The sequence below is a fragment of the Colius striatus genome, chromosome 3 (genome assembly GCF_028858725.1).
Source record: "Colius striatus isolate bColStr4 chromosome 3, bColStr4.1.hap1, whole genome shotgun sequence".
NCBI classification, from domain to species: domain Eukaryota; kingdom Metazoa; phylum Chordata; class Aves; order Coliiformes; family Coliidae; genus Colius; species Colius striatus.
Genome location: NC_084761.1, coordinates 46,253,863 through 46,269,035, shown reverse-complemented (window position 1 = coordinate 46,269,035; position 15,173 = coordinate 46,253,863).

Here is a 15,173-nt window from a genome sequence, read left to right as displayed (position 1 = left end):
GGCAGTGACAGAATGACTTGGTGTGCATCTGGCTCCCAGCCAGGGCTAAACCTCCACACCGGAACTGGCTTTTCTTTCAGAAGCACACCCCGTGTTTGCAGAAAGACATTGCTGAATTGTTGAAACATGGCCAGCTTTACATTGCAGAAGGCCCACAATCGTCCTGGATGGAAAACCACTCCCAGCCATGTTCCTCAGTAGAAGTCAAACTGGCCTCAGAGGCAAAGGCTTCTTTGCCTCAGTCTTTGGTAATAGCTGCATTTCCACTGGGGAAAGTCAGCCCCCCCCAAGCCAAGAGACAGGAGCGAGGAGCAAAATGTCCCCTCTACATCTATGGGGCTGGATGGGGTACATCCTAGAGTGCTGAGGGAACTGTCAGGGATGCTGTGCTTCATACAGGTAGTGAAGACTATTCTATCGGGGCCCTTATTTTTGTTGTGGAAGGAAGACAGGCGCACCATAAATCAGACCATATGTACGGAAGTGCAAGGCAATCCCCAGCATCATCTGCACGGGGTAACCATGGAAAAAGGCAAGTGAGAGGGCAGAGATTGTTGGTAATTGCCCGGATAACTACGCTACAACAGGCGCAACAGTTAGTGGGGACCCTACAGTGGCTGCGATCATTTGTACCGATCACCCAGGATAAGATGCACGAAAAGGTGGTCACGCTATTTTGGACTTGAGTGTGCGCGGCCACGATTAGACGGGTAAGACAGCGTACATGGCAACTGTCGGGAATGGACCCAGCTGTCCTTATTTTGCCTATTACAGTTGCACAATGGAAAAAAAGGTCAGTCAGTCAGCCAGTGTAACACCCATATATAAGAAGGGACGGAAGGATGATCTGGGAAATTACAGGCCTGTCAGTTTGACTTCTGCCACGAAGTTTTCGGCTCTTGGCCTGAAAAACCAAACTCAAAGTCTGCAAACCAGACTCTAAGTCTGAAAAACCCAGGCTCGAAGCCTGAAACCAGACTAAGTCTGAAACACCCAGGCTCAAAGCCTGAAACACCCAGGCTCGAAGCCTGAACAACCAGCTCCAAGCCTACTTCATGCGGCGATCAACCCAGGGTCCGATTCTCAGCTGGGTGGGAAGAAATCAGTCCTACTCAATGTGAGTGATAGCAGAAATCTTCTTTATTGAGAGCAGGCTCTAACTTATATACACAGCAGCTTCAAAGCTAGCTCAGCAACAGCAGCTAATAGATTACATTCTCATGTTCATCCTGCTTTGCGGTTTCTGCGATAAGCAAGCTCCCTCATATTTTCCCATCTTGTTTTTCTCCGAAGTTGTTTTCCACCTTGAGCTGTTAGCTCGTTAGCTGAAAACAGCCCGACCTTGAGGGAGCAGAAAGCGGCCTGCTGTCTGCGCTGACTACGTGACAGCAACTGCTTTAACCATGGCTCTGACTCTGGTCTTGACTGTGCATTAAATTCATATAAGTAGAACTCAGACTGCCTTGCCCCATCAGGCCTAACATTATACCCTGGGATCCATGTCCATTCTCCCTTAACCATTCCTCCACAGACTTCAGTGCCCGGGAAGCTGGTGGAGCAGGTCATCCTAAGTTCTATTACGCAGCACATGCAGGACAACCCAGACATGCAGGATCAGGCCCAGACAGCATGGCTTTATGAAGAGCAGGTCCTGTTTAACAAACCTGATCTCCTTCTATGACAAGGTGACCTGCTTGTTGGATGAAGGAAAGGCTGTGGCTCTTGTCTACCTTGACTTTAGTAAGGCATTTGACAGCCTTACCCAGAACGGCTGTCATGTCAAACCATGACACACAGTTTCCGACAGTTTCCCTGAGAGCGTTCTCTCAGGGAGATTGGCAGTTCTTGGCTTGGATGGGCATACACTTTCCTGGGTGAAAAACTGGTTAGATGATCTGATCCAACGAGTTCTGGTCACTGGAGTTAAATCCAGTTGTTAGCCAGTCACGAGCGGTGTCCCCCAGGGCTCAGTGCTGGAACCACTCCTGTTTTAACATCTTTATTAATGATCTGGATGAGGGGATAGAGTGCGCCCTTAGTAAGTTTGCAGATGACACCAAGCTGGGTGGAAGTGCTGATCTGCTTGAGGGCAGGGAAGCTTTACAGAGAGGTCTAGATAGGCTGAATGGCTGGGCCGAGGCCAATGCCATGAGTCTGAGTAAGGCCTAGTACTGGGTTTTGCACTTGGGCCACAACCCCCAGCAGTGCTACAGGCCTGGGGAGGAGTGGCTGGAAAGCTGCCAGGCAGAGAGAGACCTGGGAGTGTTGGTAGACAGCGGCTGAAGGTGAGCCAGCAGTGTGCCCAGGTGGCCAAGAAGGCCACTGGCATCCTGGCCGGTACCTTTTAGAGAGGTCGTGCTCGCCTGGCAACTAACAACAGCCTATGACGCAATAATGACAAGGCGTGGCTGTGCAGCTCAGAGGTGTCACCAGGAGGTGTCCCAGAGTCTCCCCACATCACCGAGCCACAGCTGCTCGGCCGAGCAGACGCGCTGAGCTGCTGCTCCCTCAGCTGAAGACCCCTGCCCGAGGAAAAACGCAAATCCCTGCTGCAGGTAGCAAAAAGGTGCCACTGTCCTGACACCTGCCAAGAAGGAGCTCCTCTACCTCACCGCTTCTCAGGTAATTGCACCTTTCTGCCCATGACACCAGCACTCATGTGCTTTCCGGGTACAGACTGAGAACTGGTGAAAAAGGCATCAATGGCCTACGTTCCATTTTTCCTCAAGAGCCCATTAACACAGCCAGGTGCAAGGCTACTCTCGTTTTGGGAGGAAGCGAGGAGCCTGGAATTCCTTTGGAATACTGCAATGAACATCCACATTTCTCAGTGTGATTTTATCTACAGTATAAAAAAGACAGTGCTGGCTGGTAACATCCTTCTGTCAAATGTCCAGTTGTCACAGGGATCGCCGCGCATAATTTTGCTGTCTACTAAATCGCCCAAGGCATGTTGTACCAGCTGCCCAAGGTGACTACTTAGGACTGGAGAAGCAGGGAGCTTGCTTCCACCTGCCTGTGCTTATACCTTCTCCAAATTGGATATAGTAGTGGGAAAAATAACAAGAAAACCAGTAATTGTAGCTTCTGCTCCCTTTCAGCCTATATGAGTACATGTTCATTACTTCCCCTCCAGTGTCTGGCCTGAGGCCACCAGCAGAACAGCCAACTGTCTTTGCAGTCAGACTTTCAGCAAGAGAAGAACAAGGGTTACGGGACAGACACTGCTTCCACATCAGTGTCTGAATCCCAGTTCAACCACATCATGAGGAATTTTGACCACTGTTCCTCACAGTCTCGCAACACAGGCGGAAAATACCACGTCTCAAGGAATGTTCCCCATCCCAGGCTGGTCTGCCACATGCCAGGTAAGGGCTGTTGGGGGACCACGCAGATTATCTGCACAACTGCCCTCGAAAGCACAAAGAGAAGTGCAAGTGTAATGCCATTTTCTTCCAAAAGCACCCCCTGCTCCAGTTTCCAGTTTGTGCCTATGAGAACCATTTCATAAAGCAAGGCCGTTCCCTTTATGTCAATCTACTCAGCAGCTTTGCCTGCCGTGAGCAATGAATCATCTCTCCTTCCTTTGGGTTTTCACACAGGATTGAACAACGCTCCAGTCTGTTTTGTAAGAAGCAGCTCTCCACATTTAAAAGGCAAGTCTGTCCTCCTTTCTGTATCTGTAGTCACGACCTCTTACAAAATTTCTCCTCTCAGCTACCCCTGCATCTTGATAGCTTTTAAAGACCACATGCTGCCCAGATAACCTCACAATGAGCAGCAATCACTCGGCAGCAGTGGGGACATGGCACTCTCAGCACGCCTCTTGAAAATACACTTTCCAGGGTTTTCTTCTCATTTCTTGGGTCCCTCAGCAGATAGTTGCTTCAGTGGATTCCACGTGGTAGGAAAAGCAACAAAAGAAAGAAAGAAATACACTCCCTTAGAGGGATCTAAAATATGGTTTGTGCATTTTGGAAGCGAAAAGTGCCCTCTGCCCCATATAACCTAAGGTGTATCATACAGCCGTCCTTTTTCACCCTGAGAAAACACTCTGCCTGTCCATTTCCAGAACCACGTGCAGATCTTTCTGAAAGAACTGAGAGTCGCTCACCTCTTGCAGAACAGGTAAGGGAAGAAAAGACACAGCTCTTTGTTTTCCATCTCTCACTTCCCAGCCCTGTCACTGTGAACTGACAGTCTCAGACTGGGAAGGAGGACAGTGCACAAACCAAAATGAGGGATGTGAGTACCCTGGGTGTAGCTGGTAACCGCTCCTTACATGGAGTCGAGCCCTTCCTTTACACGGTGCTTTCTGTTTGGGAAAAGCTTTTGAAGAAACGACTCCAAGCCTGGGCACAACCTTCAAAAAGAGAGGGAATCCACGTCAAGCCTCTCACTCAGCCATCCCCTCCTTCGCTCAGCTTGAGTGACGGGGAGAAGGTGAATTCTGGCCATAGCTACCTGCATCGGGAAATAAAGGTAAGACGTTACATGGCTCTAGTCCTTCTCGGGGACATTGTCGGTGCTTAGTGGTTGCATTTCCCCGACGCTGTGTGCCTGTCTCCAACTGCTCTTGTTTATTCCCTGTGCTATGTGCGTTTCTGTTGGGCCCCTCATGATGTTGACTTTACTGCTGCCTTTCAGCCTGCTTGAGTTCATGTTCTTTGCTTCCCCTCCAGCGTCTGGCCCCACGCCATCAGTGGGAGAGCACACCTGTTCGGCAAAGACACTTTCACGAAGACAAGATCAAGGCTTTCACAGCAAATGCTGATTTCCTGACAGCACGTGAGCCCCAGTTCTACCGGCGTTCCACTCAGCCTACTGACTCGGGGGAAAGGCACGTTTTGTCTAGGAACGTTCCCCATCCAAGGATGGTGTATTACATGCCAGGTAAGAGCTCTTGAGAGACCACACAGACAGTCTGGACTTGAGTGTAATGCCATTTTCTTCCAAAAGTAACCCCTGCTCCCTGTTTCTATCAAAGAGAACCATTTAATCAACAAAAGCCGTACCCTTAATCCACTTGGCATCTTTACTCATCCTCAGCAATGAATCGCCTCGGTAGCCTTTGGTTTTTTTCTTTTTTTTGCACAGGATTAAACAACGCTCCAGTCCGTGTAGTAAGAAGCACCCTTCCACCTATAAAAGGCAAGTTGCTTTTCCCTTCTGTGTCTGTAGTCACCACGTATTACAAGACTTTGTCCTTGCATCTTGATAGCTTTTCGAGATCACGTGCTGCCCCGACACCTAACAACTTCACAATGGGCAGCAATCACTCGGCAGCATCAGCGACACGACACTCTCGGCATGCCTCTATGAAATACACTTTCCAGGGTTTTCTTCTCATTTCTCAGGCCCCTCAGCAAGTCACTGCTTTAGTGACTCCGTGAGGTAGGAAAAGCAATCCCAAAAGGAAAGAAATACACTCCCTTGGAGGGATCTAAAATATGGCTTCTGTATTTTTGAATTGAAAAGTGATTTGACTGTGTCCAGTTCTGGGCTCCCCAGCTCAAGAGGGACAGAGAACTTCTGGAGGGAGTCCAGCGCAGGGCCACCCAGATGATGAGGGGACCGGAACATCTTTCATATGAGGAAAGGCTGCAGGAACTGGGACTATTTAGTCCAGAGCAGAGGACACAGAGAGGGGGATCTCATTTATACGTACAAGTACATAAAGGGCGGATGTCAGGAGGTTGGGACATCCCTTTTTTCTGTTGTATCTAGCGACAGGACAAAGGGTAATGGGATGAAGCTGGAACAAAAAAAGGTCCCTCGCAGAATAAGAAAAAACTCTTTTACTGTGAGGGTGAAGAAGCCCTGGCACAGGCTGCCCAGGGAGGGTGTTTGTGGAGTCTCCTTCTCTGGAGGTCTTCAGAACGCATCTGGACATGTTCTTGTATGACCTGCTCTAGGTAGACCTGCTTTGGCAGGGGGATTGGACTAGATGATCTCTAAAGGTCCCTTCCAACTCCTACCATTCTATGATTGGATGATTGGATGATTCTACGAAAAGGGCCCTCTGCCCTGTATAACCTCGGGTGTATCATACGGGCTTCTTTTTCACCCTGAGAAAACACTCTGCCTGTCTAATTGCAGAACCACGTGCAGATCTTGCTGAGAGGAATGAATGTCACCCACCTTCTTCAGAACAGGTAAGGAAAAAAGGTCACAGCTCTTTGTTTTAGCATTCCTCTCTCTCTCATTTCCCAACACTATCACCAGGGAACTGACGGTCTCAGACTGGTAAGGAGGAGAGTGCAGAAACCAAAATAAGGGATGTGAGTACCCCAGGATGGAAACAGAGGTCCATATTTAATCCCTTCCTCACCTTGATTTCTGTCAGCATGTCCCTGGCAGCACTCTCATTCTCATCCAGAAATTTTATGCCTTATGCCCTGGGCATTTATGATTCTTCTCCTCGATGCCTGGACATTAGAAGTTGCAGCTATTCACCCATTAAATTATCCTAGAGGGGGTCATATCCCAACAGGTGACAGTCACGGGTGTCTCGTCTGCTACACACCCTTGCCGGGGACTCGTGTTAGCCATAGACTTCACCTTGTCTTTAACTGCTGCTTATATGAAGTCAAGCCCTTCCTTTACATGGTGTCTTCTGTTTGGGAACAGGTCTTGAGAAAACGATTCCCAGCCTCCACACAACCTGCAAAAAGAGAGGGAATCCACCTTGTGCCTCTCAGTCAGCCGTCCCCTCCTTCGCTCAGCTTGCGTGGTGATCCGTGTGCCTGGGAGAAGGTGAATTCTCAGCCCATCTGTTTGGATCAGGAAATAAAGGTGAGACGTGAGGGCTACCGCATACGGCTGACCAGGACGTTACACTGGTCTATTCCTTCTTGAGGATAGTGTGCGATTTTCCTGGTCAGATTTTCCACCCTCCGCTGCCCCAGTGTGGAGTCTACTGCCTGTTGTGTTGAGCATTTCCTCTGGAGCAGCTCCCACCTGCCTGGAACTTGCTAGGGGCAGGCACTGGAGGAGCAACACAGCAGGCACGTGGGCTGAAACTTGGACTCTACAAGACAGCCTGCAAAGATCACACGTCACACGCAGGGGGCTTTAGACGGATCAACGCCGCTTGCGATTTCTCTCTTCTGTCTCTCACAGGCTGTGTACACATCATCTTTTGCACACTACTGTCCTTAGGTCACAGTGTGGCAAAACTGATGGACATTTTGGCCTGGCAATTTTCCCACCTGTAAACCTGCGCATTCACAGCTCCCCTTAATCCTGACCCACAAGAACCTGACGGGTACTCAGGGGCACCTCCCTGCCTTCCAGCTGGTCACTGACTTAGAGGGTGAGAGCCCTCCTCATCTCCCCTGACTGTCCTTCCCAAAGAGCCCGTACCCACCCACCCAACAGTCCAGTCACGGGAGCCATCACACCGCGACTCCATGTCGCCAGTAAGATGGAAGCCCAGCAGGCCATGTGGCCGCCTCCAACTGCTCTTGTTTATTCCCTGTGCTACGTGCGTTTCTGTTGGGCCCCTCATGACGTTGACTTTACTGCTGCCTTTCAGGCTATGCGAGTTCATGTTCTTTGCTTCCCCTCCAGCGTCTGGCCCCACGCCATCAGTGGGAGAGCACACCTGTTCGGCAAAGACACTTTCAGGAAGACAAGATCAAGGCTTTCACAGCAAATGCTGATTTCCTGACAGCACGTGAGCCCCAGTTCTACCAGCGTTCCACTCAGCCTACTGACTCGGGGGAAAGGCACATTTTGTCTAGGAACATTCCCCATCCACGGATGGTGTATTACATACAAGGTAAGAGTTGTCAAGAGATAACACAGATGTTCCCTTCATTTCAATCCACTCGGCATCTTAGCCATTCTCAGCATGGAATAATCTCTGTTTCCTTTGTGGTTTTTTTGCACAGGATTAAACAGCACTCCAGTGCGTGTAGTAAAAAGCAGCTTTCCACCTGTAAAAGGCAAGTCTCTCTTCCCTTCTATGTGTATTAGGCACCTCATCTTACGAGACTTTCTCCTCACCGTTATCCTTGCATCTTGGTTGCCTTTAGAGATCACGTGCTTCAGGTCGTAATTAGTATTTACTCTGGAGCTGCTTTCACTTAACTGCATGTAGCGGTTTTGCCTGGGCCAGGCTTTGGTAGCGGGATGGCTACAGGGGTGGCTTCTTTAAACCAAGAGCTGCCAGAAGCTTCCCCTGTAGCTGACAGGGCTAGGGCCAGTCAACCCTAAGATGGACCCGCAGCTGACCCAGACCTGGCCAATTAGTGACTGAGGTAACGCCTCTGTGAATAATGTCTTTGAGAAGAAGCTGCTGCACAGTTGCTAAACTGCAGCAGCAACAGGGAGTGAGAATGTGAAAACATCTCTGCAGACACCAAGGTCAGTGGACAAAGAAGCAAAGGAGGTGCCCCAGCACTGGAAGAAAGACTCCCCTGTGACTTGTGCAGCACGTGCTGAGGCAGCTGTGCCCCTGCGGTGTGTGGAGATCTGCGAGGGAACAGAAAGCCACTCACAGCCTGTGAGAAGGCCCCATGCCAGTGCAATCTAAGAAAAACTGTCGCCCATGGGAAGGACCCGCACTGGAGAAGTTGGTGAAGGACTGTCTCCCGTGGGAGGGACCCCACACTTTAGCAGTGTTAAGATTCAGTTTGGTTTCTCATTTCCCAGCTCTGTTCTGATTCTTCATTAATAAATCAAACAACTTCTCCCCAAGCTGAGTCTGTTTTGCCCGTGACAGTAATTGCTGAGCGATCTCTCTGTCCTTATCTCAACTCACAAATCTCTCGTTGTATTTCTCTCTCCCCTGTCTAGTTGAGGAGGGGCAGCGACAGAATGACTTGGTGTGCATCTGGCTCCCAGCCAGGGCTAAACCTCCACACCGGAACTGGCTTTTGTTTCAGAAGCACACCCTGTGTTTGCAAAAAGACATTGTTGAATTGTTGAAACATGGCCAGCTTTACATTGCAGAAAGCCCACAATTGTCCTGGATGGAAAACCACTCCCAGCCATGTTCCTCAGTGGCTGCCAGAATAAACAGCCGCTGCATCGGGACTGGCATTTGCAGCTGATGAGCCTGTGACACAACTTTTGCAAGAAGTGATGAAGGGTGTTGCAGAAGCAAATCAGGTCTGAAGGAAAGGAAGCTTCTTGTGTCTCAGAAGGGCCACCTTTGAAGGAGCAACGCAAGACAACTTCTCTCAAACTGACCACCCTGCGTAGAGTGCACACACTTCTGTTTGCGTGCATATAGATGTCTATAGATATCTATAAACTCTACCTGGAGTGGAGCTCAGACCTGGAAGACAAGCTGAGCATAGCCAGCAAAGACCAAAGCCTTGCATGGCTTAGTCAGACTTTCTTAGTGGATACCTTTAGCTGTATGGGGAAGGGGCAGTAATGTGCAGTGATTACTTTCTGCGGAGTATTTATCTCAGCTAGTAAACAGAATCCATCTTCTGAAAATCCTCTTCTGCTACTTAGGAGCACTGCTTCTTTCCCATGTTACATCCAGTTGGACTTGCATGGATGGTAAAAACATCGGCTCTTTCTAAAATTCCTTTCACCCTGGCTAAGAAAAGAGGATCTGAGTTCTTCACTACGTGCTGCGTTTGTCCTTGAAGAGCACAAGCTTTCTAAGAGTTACAGGAGAGCGGTGCTTTTCTCCTGACTGGCACCACTACATGAGCGTGCTTCACCCTACCTGGCTACTCTCCAGATATTTCATCTGGAACATCGTCACTGCTCAGGGAGTGGTCGATCCTCTCCAGCAGACTGCTTAGAGCTCTGTGGCATCTAGTCAAGTCAGTTTTGAAGGGTGTAGGAGTCCAGGAAGGTGGACACTTTTGAAGAAGGAAATCTTAAAAGGCCCAAGAACAGGCCATCCCCATGTGCTGTAAGACCAGCCGGAGGCAAAGACTGGCCTGGCTGAATAGGGAGATTTGGCTTAAAAGCAGGGAAAAAAGGAGAGTTTATGGCCTCTGCAAGAAGGGGCAGACCACTCACAATGAGTACAGGAACACCGTTAGGTTATGTAGGGAGACCATTAGAAGGTCAAAAGCCCAGCTACAAGTCAAACTGGCCTCAGAGGTAAAGGGTAATAAGAAAAGTTTCTATAAATACGTTAAGAATAAAAGAAAGAGCCTCCAGCCCCTATTAGATCCAGAAGGAAGTTTGGTATTAAAAGACGAGGATAAGGCTGAGGTGCTTAATGTCTTCTTTGCCTCAGTCTTTGGTAATAGCTGCATTTCCACTGGGGAAAGTCAGCCCCCCCAAGCCAAGAGACAGGAGCGAGGAGCAAAATGTCCCCTCTACATCTATGGGGCTGGATGGGGATACATCCTAGAGTGCTAAGGGAACTGTCAGGAATGCTCTTTAAGGCATTGTCCATCATCTACCAGCAGTCCTGTCTGACTGGGAAGGTCCCATCCGATTGGAAGCCAGCACTCTCTCATTTCCCAAGACTGTCTCCGGAAATGACAGTCTCAGAGTGGTAAGGAGAACAGCCTTGGGCCTGTAAAGGACAGGGGAAGCCTGTGCACAGAGAAATGTATTAGAGGGGCCCTGCCTCCAGCCAGGGGGAGGACAGGGACAACAGGATGTACTGGTCTGTGTTGATCCGTTGGCTTCGCACATCAGATCCACAAGATTACAAGGATCTGGTGGATACTGGAGCTCAATGCACTTTGTTCCTGTCAGGTTATAGAGGAGAACAAATTTGTATTTCCAGAGTGACAGGAGGATTCCAACAGCTCGCTGTGGTGGAAGCAGAAGTGAGTCCGATGGGAAATAGATGGCAAAAGCATCCCATTGTGACAGGCCCAGAAGCTCCATGCATCTTGGGAATAGATTACCTAAAGAGAGGGTATTTCAGGGAGCCAAAAGGGTATCAGTGGGCTTTTGGTGTGGCTGCCTTATCGAGACAGAAGAAACTGAACAGCTGTCCAGCCTGCCTGGCCTCTCAGAGGACCCTTCTGCTGTGGGGCTGCTGAGAGTTGAAGACCATCAAGTGCCAGTTGCAACCACAACAGTGCACCAGCGGCAATATCGGACTAACCGTGACTCTCCGATTCCAATCTACAAAGTGATTCGTCAATTGGAGAGCCACGGGGTGATCAGCAGGACTCGATCACCCTTTAACAGCCCCATATGGCCAGTATGAAAATCTAGCGGAGAGTGGAGACTGACAGTAGACTATCGCGGCCTGAATGAAATCACACCGCTGCTGAGTGCTACTGTGCCAGACACGCTGGAACAAGGAAAGCAGCAATTGCAGATTCTGCTGCCTTTTAGCCTATGGCAGTTCACATTCTTTACTCTCCTTCTAGAGCCTGGCCTCAGGCCATCAGTGGAGGAGCTAAGCTGCTCACCAGAGACATGCTCTGTGACAGGAGAAGATCCAGGCTTACACGACAAATATTCATTCCATGCCAGCGTGTGAGTCCCAGTTCAGCCAGCGTTCCTCAGTCGAGTGACTCAGGGGAAGGCTACTACTACTCCAGGAACGCTCCCCATCCCAGGATGGTGTATCACATGCCTGGTAAGAGTTGATGAGGGACTACACAGAGAGCCTGGACAGCTGCCCTCAAAAGCAAAAAGAGACATTTGAGTGTAATGCCATTTTCTTCCAAAAGTACCCCCTGCTCCCCTTTCGTGGATCTGTCCAAGAGAAGCTTTTCACCAGCATCAGCCATTCCCTTCATTTCAATCCACTCAACAGCATTGTTAGCTTGAGGTGGGTGAGCAGGTTCACCGTGCCCAGGGCCGCTTGCATCCCATGGATGCGGAGGCGGGGTGTGTTTACAGGCACCCACAGAGTTATTAAGTGTCCAGAATTGGACAGCGGTAGAGGAGGAGATGCTTCAGGCTGCTTTGTCGGGGACCGAGGGGATGGAGCAGCATCTTAAAACATGTGGGGGGGAGCTTAAGAGGACTCTCTGAGACAGCAGAGGAGAAACAGGTCCGCTGACGGCGCGGGAAACTACCCGTCCGGTAGATGGCGCCTGAAGGCAGAGGGGGCGGGAGAAATGAGAAATAGCAGCTGTGTCAGGAGCCGCCAAAGATGGCGCCTGAAGGCAGTGCGGGCGGGACAAATGAGAAATATCAGCTGTGTCAGGAGCCGCCAAAGATGGCGCTTGAAGGCAGAGGGGGCGGGAGAAATGAGAGCCGGAGGACGGGGGGCAGTGCGGATTTGTGGGGCCAACGGCGTTCATTGTTACCAAGTTTGAAAGACTTAGAGGAGGAGGGGACAGAGTAGACAGCGGCTGAAGGTGAGCCAGCAGTGTGCCCAGGTGGCCAAGAAGGCCAATGGCATCCTGGCCTGTGTCAGGAACGGTGTTGTTTGTCAGCAGGAGCAGGGAGGTGATCATTCCCCTGTACTCGGTTTTGGTGAGGCTGCACCTCAAATACTGTGTCCAGTTTTGTGCCCCTGTCTACAGGAAGGACATTGAGGTGCTAGAGGGGATATAGGGTTGGGCTATCAAGCTAATAAAGGATTTGGAGCACGTCTCATATGAGGAATGGCTGAGGGATCTGGGGCTGTTTAGCCTGGAGAAAAGAACGCTCAGGGGAGATCTTATCGCTCTCTATAACTATCTGACAGGAAGTTGTAGTGAGGTGGGGGTTGGTCTGTTCTCCCTAGTGACAACCAACAGAACAAGAGGAAATGGCCTCAAGTTGTGCCAGGGGAGGTTCAGGCTGGATATGAGGAGGAATTTCTGTACTGAAAGGGTTGTCAGGCATTGGAATTGACTGTCCAGGGAGATTGTGGAGTCACTGTCCCTGGAGGTGTTTTTAGAGACGGGTGGATGTTGCACGTCGGGAAATGGTCTAGTGGTTGATAGGGCTGGGACTGAAAGCTTCCCTATTTGGAACTTTCGCTCTGAGTACCGGACGGCGATCACCCCAAGGAAGACGAGAGACCAGCTTGCTGCAAACGCACGAGGTGGCTTTATTTCGGTTCACTGAATTCCGGGCAGTCAGACCCTCCTGACTCCCTTCCACCCTTGAGGCGTCCCTCAGGGCTGCAGCCTGCGGTTCCGGACACGTCTATCCCCGCAGTCACTGAGTCCTCACGGTCCTCAGTGACAGTTGCATCAAAATACCAACGGGATCCCAAATCACCAACATGCCAAGTGAACCAAAAGTGGTACTTTAACCCACGAGTGGGACTTAAACCCACAACCAGGGGTGGGACTCTAACCCATGATCCCTGTCCTCAGCCAAGTGAACCAAAAGTGGGACTTTAACCCACGAGTGGGACTTCAACCCACAACCAGGGGTGGGACTCTAACCCACGAGTGGGACTTAAACCCACAACCAGGGGTGGGACTCTAACCCACGATCCCTGTCCTCAGACCAGTGTCGGGTATTTTGCTTCCATCAAACAGATCTTATTCTTACAGGCTAGATTACTTCGGGTTTGGTGTTTTTTTCGCAACTATTCTCACGCGGCTCAGAACGACGACAAAAACGAATAAGTCCTACAATCCAAACTCCCAGTCGTATACAAAATAGACAACACTCACTAAAACATTCAAAGAGACACAGACCAGCCTTCCAAAATATACACGAAACAAACCGCCAAGATATAGCTCAGCAAGACACCCACAGTACAAACCAGATTCCCAAGCAAAATGCACAAGAACATTCGTAAAGACATGTAGTGTATCCCTAAAACAGCATAAGATTTTATAGAAGCATAAAAATTCTTTTTCAATCACTCATGTGGCGCCACACACTCACAAACACCCACAAGCACATTCACACAAAAAGCTCACCTCCAAGGGGTCGTCGTTTCCTGAGGTGTTCGTCGATATCCCGGACGAGCCCCCAAATGAAAGCTTCCCTATTTGGAACTTTCTCTCTGAATACCGTACGGCGATCACCCCAAGGAAGACAAGAGACCAGCTTGCTGCAAACGCACGAGGTGGCTTTATTTCGTAGCTCCGGGCCGTCTCATACCTCACGCAGGAGATAGAGGAGGCGACCACGAAGCCCCGGCGGGGAGGATTTATATAGAGAGGGGAGGAGAGCGGACAATTCCAGCACATCTGCACATCAATAGTGTGGGGAAGGAGAGTGGAAAATCCCAGCACACCTGCGCTGTTCCATTCCATACAAACCCCAACCATACCGAAACAAACCCCAACATGTCCAGACATGCCCAAACGAGCCAAAACCCAAACAAGCCCCAACCCAGGTCACCCTGATAGCGTGGGGGAGGGGAGTAATGTCCTTAGTTTTACCCTGCAGTTTCTGACGCCATTTTGGTTCAATTTTTTTCCTTTCAGGACAAAGGCTGGACTCCATGATCTTAAAGGTATCTTGCAGCTGAAACAGTTCTGTGATTCTACGTATGCCAAGTCTGTTCACTCTTTACACACCACTCCATAAACCCTGTGCTACAGCATACAAACCTCAGGTCTGATACCTCTGTTTTACAGACGCAGCACTGACTCTCCTTGGAGAGCCCCAGCTAAGTATACTGCGTGTTTGCTGTTGTGAAGACAAAACCCAAGTCTTTTGGGTTTCTGCGCAGGCTTAAACAGCGCTCTGGTCTGTGTTGTAAGCAGTAGCTGTCCAAGGGAACACCCACCTGCAGGCAGCCCAGTAATCCCTGAGCAAGATGCTGATCGAGAGCACGTGCTAGCGGGCATGCCACAAGCAACACAACTGTCAAGGTCTACCTTCCAAAGCTCAATGGGGTTCAAGTGAAGGCAGCTAGTGATATGCCAAGGCCTGGGTAGCAGGCCTCAGACAATGGCTGGCCTCTGGAGAGACCCCGCAAAATAGCACTTGCTGATGCTAGCAACTTTTTATAGCAACCACCAACAGCACTTGTTAATAGTACCAACTTTCTAGCAGCCATCAGCAGGCACTTGTTGGAATGACAGTGTCACACCCGTCACACTCTTCTTTTTCCCCTTCAAGTGTAAAAAAAAACAGAGGGATCAAAAGCTCTGATTCTGGTCCACCGGTTCAGGGAGGGAAAAGTCATCTCTGATAGCTGTGCTTTCTGGAATACAAGCAGCAGTAAGGAAGTAAGAGACTGTGGTAGAGAGACAGCTCAAGGGCAGCCTTGGTTGCGGTGACCACGAAATGGGGGAGCTCAATATCCTTAGGGCAGTGAGGAGGGTGCACAGCATGCTCACTACCCTGCACTTCAGGAGAGCAGACTTTGGCTT